This window comes from Rhinopithecus roxellana, chromosome 15, assembly GCF_007565055.1.
Source record: "Rhinopithecus roxellana isolate Shanxi Qingling chromosome 15, ASM756505v1, whole genome shotgun sequence".
NCBI lineage: Eukaryota > Metazoa > Chordata > Mammalia > Primates > Cercopithecidae > Rhinopithecus > Rhinopithecus roxellana.
In genome coordinates, this window is record NC_044563.1 from 93287228 (window position 1) to 93300218 (window position 12991).

Here is a 12991-nt window from a genome sequence, read left to right on the forward strand (position 1 = left end):
AGATGGCAGAGCTGGGCCTCAGTGAGCCTTTCTAACCTTGGAGTCCATGTGCTCCATTCATTCATTCATTGGCAACAAATGATTGCCTGCAACTGGCTGAGAACTGTTACAGACCCAGGGTGTACAGCAAAGGGAAAAAAGGCAGAACTCCCACCTTCAGCTTATATTCTAACTTGGGGAGATAGAGATCATATAACAAATGACATATTATGCTATGTGGTAATGAGAACTATGGAGAAAAATGAAGCAAGGAGGTCAGATGGGAAGTGGGAGGATTTTGAATAGAGTGGTCAAAGAAGGCCTCATTGAAAGTACAACAAATTGTTAGGTTAACAAACAAACTCCCAAATCTCAGTGTAGCAACACAACAAAACTGCACTTCTGTGCAGAAAAATTCCAAACTGACTGCTCCTGGTTAGCAGGCAGCCTTCCTTGCAGTCATTGAGAGACCTAGACTCCTTTTATCTTGTGTCTCTGCCTTCTTCAAGGGCTTTAGCTTCCTTTCCATTCAAATGCTGGAGCGTGAGGAAGAAGAGAAGAGGGCAGTTTGTGAGGAAGGCTTTATGGGCCAATCTGGAGGAAGCATACCTCCCTCCCACCCACTGGCCAGAATTCAGTCACATGTTCACTCCTGACTGCAAGGCCCCCTAAAAAAGGAAGTGAGTTCCGGTGAACTCATGGCATGTTGTGTGTTGCAGTGAGTGAGGTGGAGAAGTGAGCTATGTGTTTAGCTGGAGGAAGAGCATTTTATGCAAAAGGAACAGCAAGACAAAGGCTGCTGGCATGGAGTGGGGAGGAGAGAAGGAGAGTGGGAGCAGATGAGGGCATGGAGTTGTGGGGGCCAGGCCATTGGGGTCTCTGTAAGGATTTGGTTGCCTTGGGAATGGCAAGAGGAGCCAGAACATAGAGTTTTGAAGGAGGAACAACAGCATCTGAGGCACGTCTCACAGGGCTCACTCTGGCTGCTGTGTTGAGAGTGGACTGAGGGAGCAAGGGGGATGCAGGGGAGAAGCGGGCGTTTGTGGTTGTTATCCAGGTGTGTGACCGGAAGGTTTGGCCCTGAGCTGGGGTGATAGAGGTGGGGAGAAGCCATTAGATTTGAGATCTGTTCTGAAGGTGGGCCAGCAACTTTTGCTGTGGGTTGGTAGTGGGGCATGAGGGAAAGAAAGGAGCCAAGATAATTCTGAGGTTTTGGCTTTGCCTAATGAGTATTAGTCTCACTTCCTACCCTCAGAAGCAAGAGGGGAAATTTTTTGGAAAAAGATATCTGAGTGTTCTCTGGGCCCTGACCTGTCCTCCATAACTTCTTTCACTCTGCAGTACTTTTTTCGGCACAGATGGGCAATTCCCATTCATGACTAAGATTTCAGACACAGGGAGGGCACCTGGAATCCCTCCTAGCACACAGCAGAGGTAAGGCAGCACTGGGAATTGTCTCACTTTCTCTGGGGTCTTTGGGTCAAACCTTGGGACCCCTTTAGAGGGACATGGGACATGGGAGAGACTGAGTGTGCCCTCTAGGGGGGTGAGATATGCCTACTGGAGTCTACTTCCAATGCCTGCCATCTACAAACACTGGTGATACTCTGGCTGAAGGGTAACAACCCACGTGTGTTTGAGAGTGGGAGCGGAAACTGTTTCCCACGTACTTCCTTGGCAGTCATGACCTGCCAAGGCTGAAACTGGAGATGGGACTTTTTAATAGACCATGATCTCACTAGGAGCATATGGGGAAGAAGTTTCATCTTAGAGATGGCAGGACGTGAGCTGTGAAAACAAATAGTGCACACCTACTAGATGCTGGGTCCCCGCTAGGTGTTTTATTTCACTGGAGAGCAAAACAATATATCATCCCTGCCTTCATGGCACAGACGGCCTCAAGTGGCTAAACCACAGAATGGTTAGCTGAGAGAAATTATAGTTATTTCTGTTTTTTCTTTATTGATTGTGAATGGGGTTGTATTTTAAATTTTGGTATCCATGTGTTCATTGCTAGTATATAGAAATCCAATAGATTTTTGGGTTTTTATCTTGTATCCTACATGTTTACTAAACTCACTAATTAGTCATAGAATTTTTTTTTTTGTTTATTTCTCAGGATTTTCTGCATAGACAGTCATATCACTTGCAAATAGAGAGTGTTTCATTTCATCTTTTCCAATCTGTATGTTTTTTATTTCCTTTCGTTGCCTGAGTGTGGTGGCGAGGACTTCTAGTCCTGTGTTGAACAAGAGTGCTGAGAGTGCATATCCTTGCTTTGTTCTTAGTCTTGGGGAAAGCATCAGCCTTTCACCATGAAGTGTAAGGTCAGCTGTGGGTTTGTTGTAGATGCCACTTGCACTTTGCTGGCATGGTTGTGAGTAGGACTGTGGGTTTTTGTGTGTGTGTGTGTGGTGTTTGGCTGAAATACAGTGGTTATTATCTAGAAGTTTTCTGTCTTGAAAGGGAGATTTGTTGGGGTATTTTCTCTTTGTGCTCCTTGGCATTTCTGGGTTGCCGGTCTCCTCAGTTCCAAGTCTGAGCTATATGCAGAAAAGGAAATGCAGGAAGCTCACCATTGTGTTGTTCCTTGGGTCCTGAGGTCACAGCTGGTCTGCCTTCTTGGAAGTCTACCCTTTGGAGTCTTCTTATAGTCATCTAGCATAGAATGCCCAGGGATTGTCGTTGTTCTTAGCAGGTGGAATCGGGGAAAGTGCACCTGCTCCATCCTGCTGGGAGTGGAAGTGGTTGGGGGAAATTGGAGCATATAGGTCGGGGCTAGTTTAGATGCAAGGGCACCATTCTGTAGGTGCAGGAGGGCCATGGAGGCCCAGCCCTGACAGCAGGGGGAGGGGGATGGGAAGAGGGGGAGGGGAGAGAGCCCAGGTGGCTGCTGCCTACGTCCAAGCAGAAGGTCCTGAGGTCCTGGCCGTGACAGTAGAACTGCAGCAGAAGGGAAGGACAGGAAGTTCCATCAGGACAGTGAGGAAGTGCAAGGAGACTAGGTTGGTCTGAGGTTTCTAGCTTGAGCAGTTAGCTAGCTCTGAGATTACAGAGACAGAGGGAGGGGTCTAAGCATGGCAGAGGGGTGTATTCCAGGCATTGTAGAGCAGATCTGGAAGACTGGACTAACTGTGCTTCCCCTCAGGGGAGGCTCCACAGAGGAAGTTTGGCTGCTGGATAAAAATCCAGGGAGTGTGCTTTCTGGGCAGAGGAAACAACGTGGGAAAAGGCACAGATACAGAAAATGGCGTGATAGGCCTGTTGGGACTCCAGCTAGCGAGGCGTAAGTGGGTAGTTACTGGTTCCATGACTGGGAAGGATGCTGTAGGAGTGCGCAAAAGAAAGAAGTTCTGGAATGCGAGTTGATGCTGCCAGCGGTCCAGTTGGCTCCTTGCCTTCTGTTCTTTGTGTGTTGCCATCAGCCCTCTCTACTGCAGACAGGCTGCTCTGCCTGAGGGGGTATAGCGGCCAGCAGCCTCAGTTTACAATCCAAGTGAAGGGGGAGAGCCTTTCTCTACATCTAGGTATCAGTTTAGGGGAAAGACTCTGATTGGCCCAGGTTGGTGATGTGCCTGCCTTTGGACCCATCACTGTTGCAAGGGAGTGGAGGGTTCTAATCTAGGCCGGATCGTCTGCCCACCCCCTTTGGGGCAACCAGAGTCTTTTAAAGGAGAAGGCAGACAACATGCATCTAGGAAAGATAAAAAAGACTGTTTACCATGGCTTACTATAATAGATCGTGAAGAATATATAGTATGGCAGTGCAGGAACTCTTCACAGAGGTTAAAGCAGGGGACTTGATCAAAGTTAGGTTTTATTAAAATCATTTTGGACACTGTCCGGGGTTGTGGTTGGAAGTGAATGATAAGAGGTGTTGAGATAGGTTCGGAGGCCACTGCTATAGCTCCAGGGAGCACTGATGATGCCTAAACTAGCTTAGAGTCCTGACTTACTTTATTTGCACTTCACCTCCAGCCACAGCATCAGTGAGGTGGAGGACAGGGATAGAGTCCTAGAGACGTTAGACAGGCAAGACTTGGTGGCCAGATGGAGGCAGGGAGAAGGAGGTCTTAAGGAAGATTCCCCACTGCCACCAAGGGCATAAAGAATGGGTCTCTGGAAGGCTAGCCTTATCTTTGGAAGCATTGTTAGGTGTTGGCATACTCGATGCACCTTATTGCTTCTTCAGAAGTGTTAGTGTTGTTGGCTTCTTGTGGTATCCAGCTGGAAGAGGAAGCTGATTGATTGGATTTCCCTCCCTTTAAAGAGCTTCCTTTTTCGAGAAATCAGATGATAGGTGATACAGTCAGGACTGCCAGTGGAGAAATAGGTGGGGGAGAGGAGGACTCTGGCTTGGAGACTGACTCTCCTGCCCCCAGCCTGCCCCAAGGCCTGTGAGTCTGCTTTAGGCACATTTGTCCTTTTGGTGTCATCCTTGCTGGGAAGGCTTTTAAGGGATTTAAGGAAAGAAATGACACAATCTGATTCATGTTGCACCAGATTTCCTCCTCTGTTCAGAATAGAGTATGGGTGGAGGTAGAGTGACTCCAAGAGTAGCAGCAGGGAAGCAGGGCACCAATTAGGAGACTGTCGCAGCAATCTAGGATGGGGACGGTGGAGGTGGTGAGAAATGGTCACATTCTGAATACATTTTAAAGGTAAGAACCAGTTTTAGTGAGGATTAGATACAGAGTGAGAGAGAAAGGAGATGAAAATGACTCCCAAATTTTTGGTCTGGGCAGCTGGAAGAATGTTGTCTTAAACTGAAGCAGATATGACTCTGGGAGGAGCAGGTCAGGGGTCTGTGTTTTCTCACTGTGTCTTACACAAAGCTCCCATCTACTTCTTACTTGACACAAGCAGTTAGATATCCTGGTCAGGAGTTCAGAGGAGGGGTCCAGGCTCAGAGAGAAATCTGAGCATCATCAGCATGGAGGTGATATGTGTGAATCCAAGAGACTAGTTGAGATCACCAAGGGAGTGACAGAGAAGAGATGAAAACAAGGACTGAACACTCTGACATAAGAGGTGGGGAGATAAAGAAGAATAAGCAAAGAGAAGGAGCAGCCGGTGAGGTGGGTGGAAAACCAGGAGAGCTAGAGGGCATGATTAAATGGTGTCAAAGCTGCAAGGTAAGGACTGAGACTTGACCAATGGATCTAGCAACATGCAAGACAGGCCTAATGCATGCTGTTGGACCTAAGTTTAACTTTGCAAATAAGTCATAGTTCCTTTCCAGAAGGAGAATATAATTTTGCAAAAATGGATCATTTAAGATTTATTGAAATAAATCTAAAAAAATGTGAAGATAGTACCATAGGAATCCAGCAGAAGGAAACAGTGCTTCTGGCTTTTGTGGGGAGGATTGAGTCACATTCATTCATATATTCATTAATTTATATATTCATTCTTTTGACAAAACTTATTGGGTGCCAGGGGTTGCGGGGAGGAGGGAAGAGAGACTTGTTGTCTAGTGGGTATAGAGTTTTGTTTTTTGCAGATGAAAAGAGTTCCGGCGATGGCTGGTGGTAATCGTTGAACAACAATATGAAGGTACTTAATACCATTGAACTGTACGCTTAAAAATGGTTAAGACTGTAAATTTTGTGTGACATGTATTTTCTCACGATTAAAAATGGAGAGAGATTAAAAAACACTTTTTGGGGCCCCATCATGAACTTGGTCTGGGATATGATGTTTGAAATGGATGCGCCATTTCAGTAGATGGAGGTAATGTGGAGAAGAGTGGAGGAAGATGTCCAGCTGAGAGGGTTTTGGGAACTACCAGTCCTGTTTGTCTGGATGGTAGGGTCTATCAGGGGGAAACCAAGTAAGCTGAGACTGCAGCCGGGCCAATTGGTGCAGGCCCAACATCCTGGGCTGTGGAGTTGGGCCTGCCTTCTTAGATTCTGGGAGCCTCTGGTGGTTTCTGCCCAGGGGAGTGTCATTCCAAAGGTGAGTATTTAGATTAATTTCATTAGTCCTTCCTGTTTAAACCATTGCCTGTTAAAGGCAGTGGGGTTGAGGTGTTCATTTTTATGGTGAAAACTCTGGCCTAGCCAAATTTTAGATATCTAAGCATGTTTTAATGAATTGAGTAGGTTATTTTTCCATCCATTTTACAAGTATTTGTTGAGGAACATCTAAGTGCCCGTAGTGTTCTAGGCAGTTGGGGGTATGGAATGGGGTGAACTTAATAGATCCCTTCTCTTGAAAAGCCTACAGTGTAGAGAAACCCCCTCTCCTTCCTAAACAAGAAGTTATGCCACAACGTGCCATGTGTTACCATAGGCATGCCACCAGAGTTCCATGGGTGCTAAGAGGAGGGAGTGCCTGGCCTGCCTGGAACACTGGGGAGGCTTATAGGTAAAAACTGTCCAATAGATTTAAAGGACAAGCAGGGATTTGCTAGGCAAAGAAGCAGAAATGGGCATCCCAGGAGTATGGTAAATCAAAACATATTGGGTGCTGTGAATTTAAAGCTAAACTTTTATTTCATTGGCTTTTAGGTGGTGCTGGCTAGAGTGTATACGTTTGGACCCAAGCTTAACTTTTCCAATGTGGAATCCTGGGCCTTCATTGGTAAGTTTGTTTGATGCCTTCTTACCAAATTATGCTATTGAGGATTGGTATTTGGAATGAAAGGCAAGGTAGTTGTCATTGGCAAGTTCTTTGTGGAGGTTACCAGTCCTGGACCTGGAGAAGCCTGTAGGGCAGTCTGAAGGGGTACATAGGAAAAGTGAAATCTCGCTGTAGGTTTCTGTGGTAGATGCAGAGAGGGAGGCCACAGGAGGGGAACCAAGGGGTGCGGGGGATGGATGCAGCTGGCCTTATGGAGAGGTGGAGCTTTGGCTCTGTTTTGAAGGGCAAGCTAGATTGAAAAAACTCCAGGGAGGAGTGAAAGAAGATTTTCAGGGCTTGAGAACATAGAGGTGAGGTGTAAAAAAAGTGGGCTTAGCAGCAGTCCTATAGGAGCAAAATCTTCATCGAAAGGAGTCATGGGCAAGAACTGTGGTGCGATCTGCTGGCGTCTGACGATTCTAGTCCATCAGCAAACTTTTTCTGTAGAGGACCAGATGCTAAATATTTTTGGCTTCGTAGGCCATGTGGTCTCTGTCACAGCTACTCTACTCTGCTGTGGTAACATGCAAGCAGCCATAGATAATATGGAAATGAATGGGTGTGGCAGTATTCCAGTAAAATTTATTTACAGAAGCAGGTGGTGGGCTGGATTTGGCCTGCGGATTGTAGTTTACAGACTCCTTTTCTAGACCCTAAAAGCCTGGCTAAGGCACATAGACTTTATCCTGAAGGCAGTGGGAAGCCATTGAAGTTATTTTGGGCAAAGAAGTGAAGTGGCAGAAGTGATGTTTACATTTTAGGAGCATCCATCTGATAGCTGGACAAGAGGCATGGGCCTCTTTTGGAAGGCAGTAGTCATTCAGACATGAGGTCTTGTGGTGAGCAGTAGTGAAAATGGAAGCAAAGGTTCAATGGAGGAGATACTGCAAAGGGAGAACCAATAGTGTTTTCAGTCTCTTAGACTTTAGAGAGTCAAAGAGGATGAAAGTTTAGACTTGCTTGTTCACAGTGGTATCATTGACAGAAATGTAGATGTTGGGAGTGGAGAGGAGTAGCCGATGCATCTGGTTTTAGATATGTTGAATTCAAGATAACAGTGATCATCCATAAGAAATGTCCAGCAGAGAATTGGAAATGCAGGGCTGAGGCCTAGCCTGAGAAGATTAAGTCTAGAGATGTAGAATGGAAGCCGTAGGATTAAACATGGTCTCCCCAAGATGAGCAGTGGGCTGATTATGGGGAACATGCATAACTTTGGGATAGGAAGAAGATGGAAGAGACTCAGAGGCCATGGTGGAGAGTCCCAGGAAGGGAAGAGAATGGGGAGACCGGGGAGAAGGGACCTGTAGGGAGGCTGCTGAATTTGTGACAAGGTCTTTGCAGATGGCCTTGAGGAATGTAATGTCACAGAAGGGGAAGGAAAGAGGAAGCCAGGTTACATGGAGTTGGACATAAATGAAGGATAAAGAATTGAGATGTTACAAAAATAGACCACTCATAGAAGGTTTGGGTAGTAAAAGAAGGGAGATACATAAGATTAAGATACTTGCTTGTCAGAATAACCTTTGCTTTAGCTTTGAGGCAGGCAAAGCATGCTGTGACCAGTTCTCATTTCCTTCTTTGGAGCCAAGCTGTGTTTGGGAGTTTGTGTGTACTGTAGGCTTGTGATTGTATTCTTATGCTCCCTTTTGAGGTGTGGTGTTCATAACTCTGCCACAACTTGCACCACGGAATCCAGCCCATGTTTGGACCCTTGCCATGAGACAAGATGTGATCTGTTGGGGGAGTAGTTGCAGTTGTATAAATTAGAGGAGAAAATAGAGTGGACCAAAAATTGAAATAAACCTTCTTACTGCAGAGTCCGTCCAAAAATGGGGACTTGAGGATAATTCCTCCACTCATGATTGAATTACGTATCAATTTGTGCTCTGAGTATTTTGAGTGTACCTTCTTTGGTTTGAATTCTAAGTAGTTTTTGACTTGGTTTGTGTGAATATAGCAGTTAGAGAGCTGGGAATAAAAGCAACAGGTGTAACTGGTTTAGAGCCATGATTTATTGAACACTCATTATGTACTAAGTCCTGTGCTAAGTGCTATTGTGTATCATCCCATTTCATCTTTGCAATGACCTATGTGGGGAGAATTATTAACAGTATTCTTATTTCAGCCAGAAATAAGTCTTAGTTGAGTAACCTATGCAAGGTTACAAGGGATTTGAACCCAGGTCTGTATAATCCCTGGCTTATGCTACTTCCTGCTTTTTCTCGCCTGTGTCTGGAATTTTTCCTCCTACTAATGTAGAAGGACTAGAGATAGATTGAGTCCCTCAGGTTAAATATTCAGAGCCTGTAGTGGGTGTTTCCTCTTCTTAGGAGTCTATTGAAAGGGCAGAAGAAGTGTGGGAAGTCTGAAAGAGACTAAGGCCAAACCTCAAACACTTACTTTAACTGTTTCCCCAGATAAAATTTAGTTGAAGGTAGCAGCCTTGGGCTTGGAAAGAAAATAGCACTAGAAGGCATGAGAGTCAGATTCCAGTCCTAGCATTATGACAATTATAATGTCATTTTTGTTTAAACTCTTGGCATTTCTCTCCAGTTACCTCCAGCTTTGAGCTCCAAAGGCAGGCTCCTATTTTGTCTTGGTTTTCACTGTATCCCCAGCATCGTAGCACAGAATCTGGCATGTAGTATGTTATGTACTCACTAATTATTTATTGCTTCAAATGAACCAAAGGACTTGGTAAAAGGTGCTTAGCCTCTCAGGCACTGCTCTTGGCAGCATGGTTTTAGAGGTGAAACAGGACAAGGTCTCTGCTGTCGTGAAGCAGACGTCTACATGTGTGAGATGTAGAATGTGACATCAGCTATGATTATGCTCTGAAATAAAAGACAATGAGACCAGGGTGAAGAGGGAAACGCCTGTCCAAGAAGTGAGACAGTGAGCTTGTTTGGGGATAAAATCCATAAAATTCCTCTTGGGGTGACTACAGATTTAATTATTTTGCTTGGCTGCCATTGCTAATGCCCAGCTGACTGCTCCCTGCAGTGAGGACTCCCACCCCAGGCCTCGCTTTCTTCAGCTCTGCTGAGCGTGCCTCTCCTGGGTCGGCTCCCAGTTCTCCTCCAGCTGCTCAGATCCCAGCCTCCACAGCCTGCTCTGCTGGTTCTCGGTTCTTTGTCCTTAGTTTCTGGTTTGGCTTGGTCCCTTTCGCGTCATCCTTGACGTCCTCCCTGGGTGAGCTCATCCACCACTCACCCCTGTCTCGAAGACACCCAGATCTCCATATCCGACCTGAACCTCCTCCCAGTCCACATTCCTAGTGGTCTGCCCTGAGGGCACCTCAACCTGTCTGTCCCCTCCGGAGTGCCACATGCATCTTTCTCCCTGTGCTGCCTGCTTGGTCCATACCCCTCAGTTGCTTCTGCTTCAAGAGTCGTCCTGGCCTTGTCTTTTCCCTCATGTTCCTTTGGTTACCACATCCTGAAGAGCTCATCTTCTAATTTGTTAACTCTGTTCTTCTCTGTCTCTCCACTCCTGTGTTTAGGATTCATCGTTTTGTTCTATGACAGCCTCTTAATTGGTCATCCTGTGTTCATCTTTTTCCTCCCTCACTCCACTGCCCACATTCCTATCGACATATTTCTAACACACGTCTGATCAGAGCTCTCTTCTGCTTAAAACTCTCCAAGAGCTCCTCATTGCTTAGAATGTAACCCCCTTCGGTGGGCCTACAGTCTTCTCATCATCTGACTTTTGGCCCCCTGCAACTTTTGCCCCCCCCACCCCCACTCCGCTTTGGGTTTTCCTTTTTCCCTAACTCACATTTCTAACCTCAGCCCAGTTACCAACAGCCATCACTTCCTAGTGTCTTTGCAGTGCTGGGCCCTCTCCTGGGAATGGCGTGGTCCCTGTTCACACTTTGGGAACTCAACTCCAGTTTCCCCCAACTCTTCAGGACACCATCCTTCCCTACCCAGCACCTCTCCATGACCTGGAAATGACCTTCCTCCTGGCTCCCAGAACACCCTCATGTCTTTCTCTCTTGCAAAGCACTTATCATAAGGTGTTACTGTTGATTTACTTATCTGTTATGCTCAGCAACCTGAGCTCCTTAAGGGTGGAGACCACACATACATACACACACGCGCGCACACATACATACTTTCTCTCTCGCACGTGCGCGTGCACGCTCTCTCTCTCTCTCTCTCCCCGTCTCTCTTTCTGTCTCTCTCTGTTCTAAGTGCCAGCATAGTTTACCTGGCTCAGGAAGTTTTTGTTGAAAGAGTGAGGACTGGTCTGTTTGTGCAGTCAATCAACAGATTTATAATGTGATAAAATATACTTGAAATGGGAGGTTCATTGGCCATTGGGTTTATTGGGGCGCTCTTCTTGTCAGCTTTGAGCGCAGGACAAGTTGTGTTGGGCTTGAGTTTGTGACTGCCTGTTGTGTCTCCCAGCATGCTGAGACCTCAGAAATGTCTCTTCTCTGTATTCTTTGCCCCGGACTTTTTATTTTTTTAGCTCTTGTTGTTGATGGACCGATAATAGCAATTCAAAATGAAAAATAATCCATCAAGGAATTCTCAGGAACGAGGTCCACCCACCTTGGTCCTGGATGAATCCCAAATTTCCTAAATTAGCCAGAATATCTATTCTTGCCAACCACTGTCTGACAGCCTTTTTCCCGCTTAATCCAGCTGAGAATGCTTTTCTTGAAGGGTGAGTATACCTAGTGGCCCTTCATGGAGGTGCCTGAGGGCCTCTTTGTCTTTGTTTTAAACCTTGTGAACTCCCCAGTGAATACTGAGGAGTCTAACAAATAGGAAGAAGCTCTGACCCCAGGGGTCCCAAGTCAGTGTCTGTACTTTGCATGGGAGCTAGCACAATGCACCTAGCCAATAGCACATAAACTCTCATGTTTTCATTCAGGGCCTTAAGCTTGATGCTTGTTGTGTCTTCTTCACTTCCTAACTCTGCCAGAGACCTAAGAAGTTGTGCCAAGAGTGCAGCTTTTATTTGGGGGCTCACAGTAATCTAGGAAAGCTTTTCGGAAGAGAGCCATTCTCAGCCCCGAGGTGTCCTGCAGACCAGGGCCCTCCAGCAGGCTCTTGGAGCTGCTTTCCTTGGCTGGAAATGCTTGTGATGCTGCCTTCCCTTGTAGGGACTTTCCATACGCTTTTCCCTCAGCCTGGAATGCATTTTTCGCCTGGTTTGCCTAGCTTATGCCTGTTCACCCTTTGGAACTCAGCTGATTGGCCTGCCTCCTCCTCAGAAGCCCTCCCACCTCACTGATAAGAAGGCTAGGTCTTGTCCTCACCATTCCCATGCCAGCATCTAGCACTTATAGGCTGCTCACCTTGTGTCAGGCACTGTTAGAATGCTTCATGGGTAGCTACTTTGTATTAGGGGCTTGGTAGATGTTGGCTGAGGTAAATGTCGTCATTATCCCAAAGACACTGTGTGAGGAAACTGAGGCCTTGACCCATTGAGTAGGTGATAGAGTAGGAGTTTATCCCAGATGCTGGGCTGTGGATTTCTGCTCTGACCCTTTCTTCTTTACACTACCGTTCCCTCTGCTCCAGGTCCTTGCAGTCTGTCCTTTTTCAACACTTGTCACGGAGGTCATGACCTCTGTTCATGTGGTTATTTGATGAATGAATGTTCGCTCCCTTGCTGGGCAGCCCCTTTGAGCCCCAGGATGGCGGGAGTACCTAGGACTCTAGACAGATGCTCAGCATGGAGTTCACCGAGAGCCTGTGGGACTGCCCACTTGCCCACAGCCGCTTCTTGCCTTTTGCATCACAGGAGTGTGGGCTAAGACCATAAAAGAGCCAGCCCAGGCCTCCCCCTTTCTGGAGCTCACTGGGTACGTGCCTGGGGTTTGGCCCTCACCCTTGCTTCCATGGTTCTGCACCAGAGCCAGCTGTGCTGAGGAAACATCTGTGCCTTGTTAAGGTCTGTTCCTTCTGCCCACTCCCTTTGCCCTTTTCTCTACCTTACAACCCCTTTGCTGCCCTTCTTTAAGGAAAGGGGCTCCCTTTGCCTCTCAGGGCAGAACCAGCTGCCCTTCTCCTGGTCTTCTTGATCTGCACACACTCTGAGGATGACTGCCCATGGTGGGTCATGATGGTCCATGTGCCCTGGACTTTGGTTTCTGTGGCAGAGCAGTACTTTGTACAGTCAGGGCTCATGGCCCTATAGGAGACTGAGGGAGAGCCTGAGGTCATTACCTTAAGAGAAGCTGCTTCATGGTGCAGTTTGTGTGTGTGCATGTATGTGTGGATGTGTGCTTTTTTCATGCATGGTGTTTTTATTTGCGTTGTTTATCCCTCTGCTATATCTCCATCTCTCAGAGGTCTAACATGGGGCTTTGAATAGTGGATCTATCATAGCTCTTGGCAAAGTCTTCTCCCCTCCTGATCTGAAG

At 46.7% G+C, this 12991-nt stretch overlaps 1 protein-coding gene across 18 annotated transcripts in view; it reads left to right on the forward strand.

The window, feature by feature from the left end:
- Window positions 1-12991, forward strand: part of ARNTL (aryl hydrocarbon receptor nuclear translocator like) — a 108860-nt gene that overhangs the window by 24833 nt on the left and 71036 nt on the right. For 16 of the 18 annotated variants that reach the window (XM_030918885.1, XM_030918886.1, XM_030918876.1 and 13 more), the window contains exon 2: window positions 6492-6564. The exons of 1 other annotated variant lie outside the window; for it this stretch is intronic. The gene's annotated coding sequence lies outside the window, so the exon portion shown is untranslated. Of the gene's footprint in view, window positions 1-6491; window positions 6565-12991 lie in introns of those variants that run through there. One more of the 18 variants, XM_030918874.1, reaches the window with a different exon arrangement.